Source organism: Oncorhynchus tshawytscha, unplaced genomic scaffold, assembly GCF_018296145.1.
Source record: "Oncorhynchus tshawytscha isolate Ot180627B unplaced genomic scaffold, Otsh_v2.0 Un_contig_1282_pilon_pilon, whole genome shotgun sequence".
Classification (NCBI taxonomy): Eukaryota; Metazoa; Chordata; class Actinopteri; order Salmoniformes; family Salmonidae; genus Oncorhynchus; species Oncorhynchus tshawytscha.
In genome coordinates, this window is record NW_024609789.1 from 47,683 (window position 1) to 53,416 (window position 5,734).

Here is a 5,734-nt window from a genome sequence, read left to right on the forward strand (position 1 = left end):
GAGTCTATATACAGTAGAGAGGCTATATACAGTAGGTGTGTAATGTTTACTGTCTGTTTATTTAACTTGCTTTGGGAATGTAAACATGTGTCCCACGCCAATAAAGGCCTTTAGAATTACATGGCTGCAGCATTGTCGGCTGTCCGTTCAACTGAGTGTTTCTGGCGCCACCTGCCGGCTGTTTGGGAGAAGACACGCTGGGATCCGACATTGCCGCTTGTCTAACTGTCATTGGATGGGATTTTGAATGATTAAGCCTGACTGGGTACATCCACTGTCAATCAAATGAAACCGGAAGAAATAAAGGTTCCATATGAAATCAATGTGTACGGATAGCGGTGTGTCCTTACCGAGCCGTTACGGTGAGTCTGTGTTGATTGTATAACTGTTGTCTGGTTTGAAACGTCTGTTGGTTATTTGCATGTGAACGCGACATGAACCTAAACCTTCAGCCAATAGTGTTATCTTGTTGTGAACCGTTTCCTCAGCCATGCCAACTTCCCCGGTAAAGACGCGGATCCCGCTCACGAGCTTCGGTCATCTGATCACCGAGGTGAAGGTCGGTAAACGGAGTGACCCCCCCCCCTAGACTGTCTTCCCCACACACTAAGTCTGGAATGAACAACTTCTACATCCAAGCCATAAAACGGCTAAATATACTTAACAAAAAATATAAACGCAACTATTTCTATATCCTGGCGTGGTTGTGAGGCCGGTTGTAACGAGATTGGAGGCGCTTTATTGTAAAAAAAAAAAATATGAACATCAAAATCTCTGGCAACAGCTCCGGTGGACATTCCTGTAGTCATCAGCCAATTGCTCGCTCCTTCAACTTGAGACATCTGTTGTTGTCAACTGCACCAGATGAACCTGGGTAATGATCGCGCTGTTTAATCAGCTTGTTGATGTGCCACAGCTGTCAGGTGGATGGATTATCTTGTCTCGGGATAAATGCTCACTAACAGGGATATAAACACATTTGAATGGAAAATGTCAGAGATGTTCTTATTTCAGCTCATGAAACACGGGACCAGCACTTTACACGTTGGTGTTTATATTTTAGTTCAAGGTATTTAATCAATACCACACCTCTACCCAATACCACACCCTTAACCAATACCACACCTCTACCCAATACCACACCTCTACCCAATACCACACCTCTACCCAATACCACACCCTTAACCAATACCACACCTCTACCCAATACCACACCTCTACCCAATACCACACCCTTAACCAATACCACACCTTTACCCAATACCACACCTCTACCCAATACCACACCTCTACCCAATACCACACCCTTAACCAATACCACACCTCTACCCAATACCACACCTCTACCCAATACCACACCTCTACCCAATACCACACCCTTAACCAATACCACACCTCTAGCCAATACCACACCTCTACCCAATACCACACCTCTACCCAATACCACACCCTTAACCAATACCACACCCTTAACCAATACCACACCTCTACCCAATACCACACCTCTACCCAATACCACACCTCTACCCAATACCACACCCCTAACCAATACCACACCCTTAACCAATACCACACCTCTACCCAATACCACACCTCTACCCAATACCACACCTCTACCCAATACCACACCCCTAACCAATACCACACCTCTACCCAATACCACACTTCTACCCAATACCACACCTCTACCCAATACCACACCCTTAACCAATACCACACCTCTGTCATCGACCCTTAACCAATACCACACCTCTGTCATCGACCCTTAACCAATACCACACCTCTGTCATCGACCCCTAACCAATACCACACCTCTGTCATCGACCATTGACCAATACCACACCTCTGTCATCGACCCTTAACCAATACCACACCTCTGTCATCGACCATCGACCCTTAACCAATACCACACCTCTACCATCGACCCTAACCAATACCACACCTCTACCATCGACCCTAACCAATACCACACCTCTACCATCGACCCCTAACAAATACCACACCTCTACCATCAACCCTTAACCAATACCACACCTCTGTCATCGACCCTAACCAATACCACACCTCTGTCATCGACCCTTAACCAATACCACACCTCTGTCATCGACCCCCTAACCAATACCACACCTCTGTCATCAATACCACACCTCTGTCTTAACCAATACCACACCTCTGTCATCGACCCTAACCAATACCACACCTCTGTCATCGACCCTTAACCAAAACCACACCTCTGTCATCGACCCCTAACCAATACCACACCTCTGTCATCGACCCCTAACCAATACCACACCTCTACCATCGACCCCTAACAAATACCACACCTCTGTCATCGACCCTTAACCAATACCACACCTCTACCATCAACCCTTAACCAATACCACACCTCTGTCATCGACCCTTAACCAATACCACACCTCTGTCATCGACCCTTAACCAATACCACACCTCTACCATCGACCCTTAACCAATACCACACCTCTACCATCGACCCCTAACCAATACCACACCTCTGTCATCGACCATCGACCCTTAACCAATACCACACCTCTACCATCGACCCCTAACCAATACCACACCTCTACCATCGACCCCTAACAAATACCACACCTCTACCATCGACCCCTAACCAATACCACACCTCTACCATCGACCCCTAACCAATACCACACCTCTGTCATCGACCCCTAACCAATACCACACCTCTGTCATCCACCCTTAACCAATACCACACCTCTGTCATCGACCCCTAACCAATACCACACCTCTGTCATCCACCCTTAACCAATACCACACCTCTGTCATCCACCCTTAACCAATACCACACCTCTGTCATCCACCCTTAACCAATACCACACCTCTGTCATCCACCCTTAACCAATACCACACCTCTGTCATCCACCCTTAACCAATACCACACCTCTGTCATCGACCCCTAACCAATACCACACCTCTGTCATCCACCCTAACCAATACCACACCTCTGTCATCGACCCTTAACCAATACCACACCTCTGTCATCGACCCTCTAACCAAAACCACACCTCTGTCATCGACCCTAACCAATACCACACCTCTACCATCGACCCTTAACCAATACCACACCTCTGTCATCGACCCTTAACCAATACCACACCTCTACCATCGACCCTTAACCAATACCACACCTCTGTCATCGACCCCTAACCAATACCACACCTCTACCATCGACCCTTAACCAATACCACACCTCTGTCATCCACCCTTAACCAATACCATACCTACCCGGGCAGATTAATGGAATCCCCTCATACCTAATCACTGTGATGTCATCAAGATGTGTCCATTCAGATTGTCCTCACCTGTGTGTGTGTGTGTGTGTGTGTGTGTGTGTGTGTGTGTGTGTGTGTGTGTGTGTGTGTGTGTGTGTGTGTGTGTGTGTGTAACAGAGACAGTTGTTTGGTATGGAGGCTCCAGCCACTGTTAACCTGACTGGATGGAGGAGACATTTCAACAGCTACACACTACAGGGGAGACGCAACGTAAGACACACACACACACACACTCTGTTAACCTGACTGGATGGAGGAGACATTTCAACAGCTCTACACACACACAGACACACATTAGCTGCTGCTCTAGAGGAGTATTATACTGCTGACATAAACTCTCTCTGTCTCTCTGTCTCTCTCTGTCTCTCTCTCTGTCTCTCTCTCTCTCTCTGTCTGTCTCTCTCTCTCTGTCTCTCTCTGTCTCTCTGTCTCTCTGTCTCTCTCTCTGCCTCTCTGCCTCTCTGCCTCTCTGTCTGCTCTCTCTCTCTCTCTCTCTCTCTCTCTCTCTCTCTCTCTCTCTCTCTCTCTCTCTCTCTCTCTCTCTCTCTCTAGTTTGTCCTGGCTACCTATGGTGTCCTAGCGTTGTCGGCAGCAGCCTATATGATACGCCATCGGAGTAAAGAGGACCCAAGAGTAGCCAGCCCCACTGCCTGACTGAAAAGACTGACACCCTCAATATCAATGTCCCAAAGCTTTATTGGCCTGATATTCACATTGATTTCCAATACTACCGAATCAGAGATTCATAACAGCAGCACTCCCCCTTTCTTCTGCTCCCTCCCTCCCTCTCTCTTCCCCTCTCTCTATCCCACCCTCTCTTCCTCTCTCTCTCTACTGTGTGTCTCTCTCTACTGTGTGTCTCTCTCTACTGTGTGTCTCTCTCTACTGTGTGTCTCTCTCTACTGTGTGTCTCTCTCTCTCTCTACTGTCTCTCTCTCTACTGTCTCTCTCTCTCTACTGTCTCTCTCTCTCTCTACTGTCTCTCTCTCTCTCTACTGTCTCTCTCTACTGTGTGTCTCTCTCTCTCTACTGTCTCTCTCTCTCTACTGTGTGTCTCTCTCTCTCTCTACTGTCTCTCTCTCTCTCTACTGTCTCTCTCTCTCTACTGTGTGTCTCTCTCTCTCTCTACTGTCTCTCTCTCTCTCTACTGTCTCTCTCTCTCTCTCTCTGTAAATGTTAATAAATAGAGTTTAATCCAGTCACAATGTCTCTGTGTCGTCTTGGTTTAATCTTTAACCCAGAATAGAACCGAGCAGAATCCATCCTGGTATTCAGACTAACCAGTAACCATGACAACATACTGGCGGGAGCTCCAGGCTGCAGTGTGTACGTCTGGCCACAGGGTGGCGCTGAGGAGAGAGAGAATGTACTACATTATAAACTGGTTGGTTCGAGTGCTGATTGGCTGAATGCCATAGTATATCAGACAGTATACCACAGGTATGACAAGACATTTGATTTTTTTACTGCTCTAATTACATTGGTAACCAGTTTATCATAGCAACAAGGCACCTCAGGGGTTTGTGGTATATGACCAATATACCACGGCTAAGGGCTGTGACCAGGCACTCCGCGTTGTGTCGTGCTTAAGATCAGTCTTTGGTATATTGGCCATATGCCACCTCCCCTCTGGCCTTAATGCTTAAATATGCAGTTATATATGGTCTCTATGGAAACAAGGGTCCTTATACAGCCTACTGTAGGTAGTCTACCTTGGTAGTTATATACGGTCTCTATGGAAACAAGGGCCCTTATACAGCCTACTGTAGGTAGTCTACCTTGGTAGTTATATATGGTCTCTATGGAAACAAGGGTCCTTATACAGCCTACTGTAGGTAGTCATATACGGTCTCTATGGAAACAAGGGTCCTTATACAGCCTACTGTAGGTAGTCATATACGGTCTCTATGGAAACAAGGGCCTGTCGTGCCAAATAGCGTCCCCCTCTACGTCACAATGTGATTCTATAAACTGTTAGCATCCGTTGCTATATCAACGGTGTGATGACCTAATGATTAGAATCTTGGAGCCTAAATGACGTTCTTTTCATCATCGCTATGCTAACAAGGCTGATTTCCGCTACAATGTTGCTGTTTATTAAACAAGTTTAGTTTAGCTAATAAAATGAAAACATTCACTCAAACTATTTTTTTTTGGTACGTTGTTAACATTACAACATGAAGTCCATGTCTTAAACGTTGCTACGTTTCGTAAATGGCTAAGAGAACGTGTCATCTGCTTGACACATTAAAGTCACTTACCTTACAGACCACGAAGTCAGGGAGAGGAGAGAGAGGATGAGGGGATGTCGAGAGAGGGGATGAGGAGAGAGGGGATGAGGGGAGAGAGGATGAGGAGTCATCTGCTTGACACATTAAAGTTACTTACCTTACAGACCAGGAAGTCAGGGAGAGGAGAGAGAG

At 46.6% G+C, this 5,734-nt stretch overlaps 1 long non-coding RNA gene across 1 annotated transcript; it reads left to right on the forward strand.

Moving 5' to 3' along the window:
• Positions 1 to 267: 267 nt before the first annotated feature.
• LOC121845903 lies at positions 268 to 4,168 on the forward strand. The gene is made up of 4 exons (XR_006082839.1): positions 268 to 362; positions 489 to 559; positions 3,429 to 3,521; positions 3,864 to 4,168. It is a non-coding gene; the product is annotated as an uncharacterized LOC121845903 (long non-coding RNA).
• Positions 4,169 to 5,734: the final 1,566 nt, after the last annotated feature.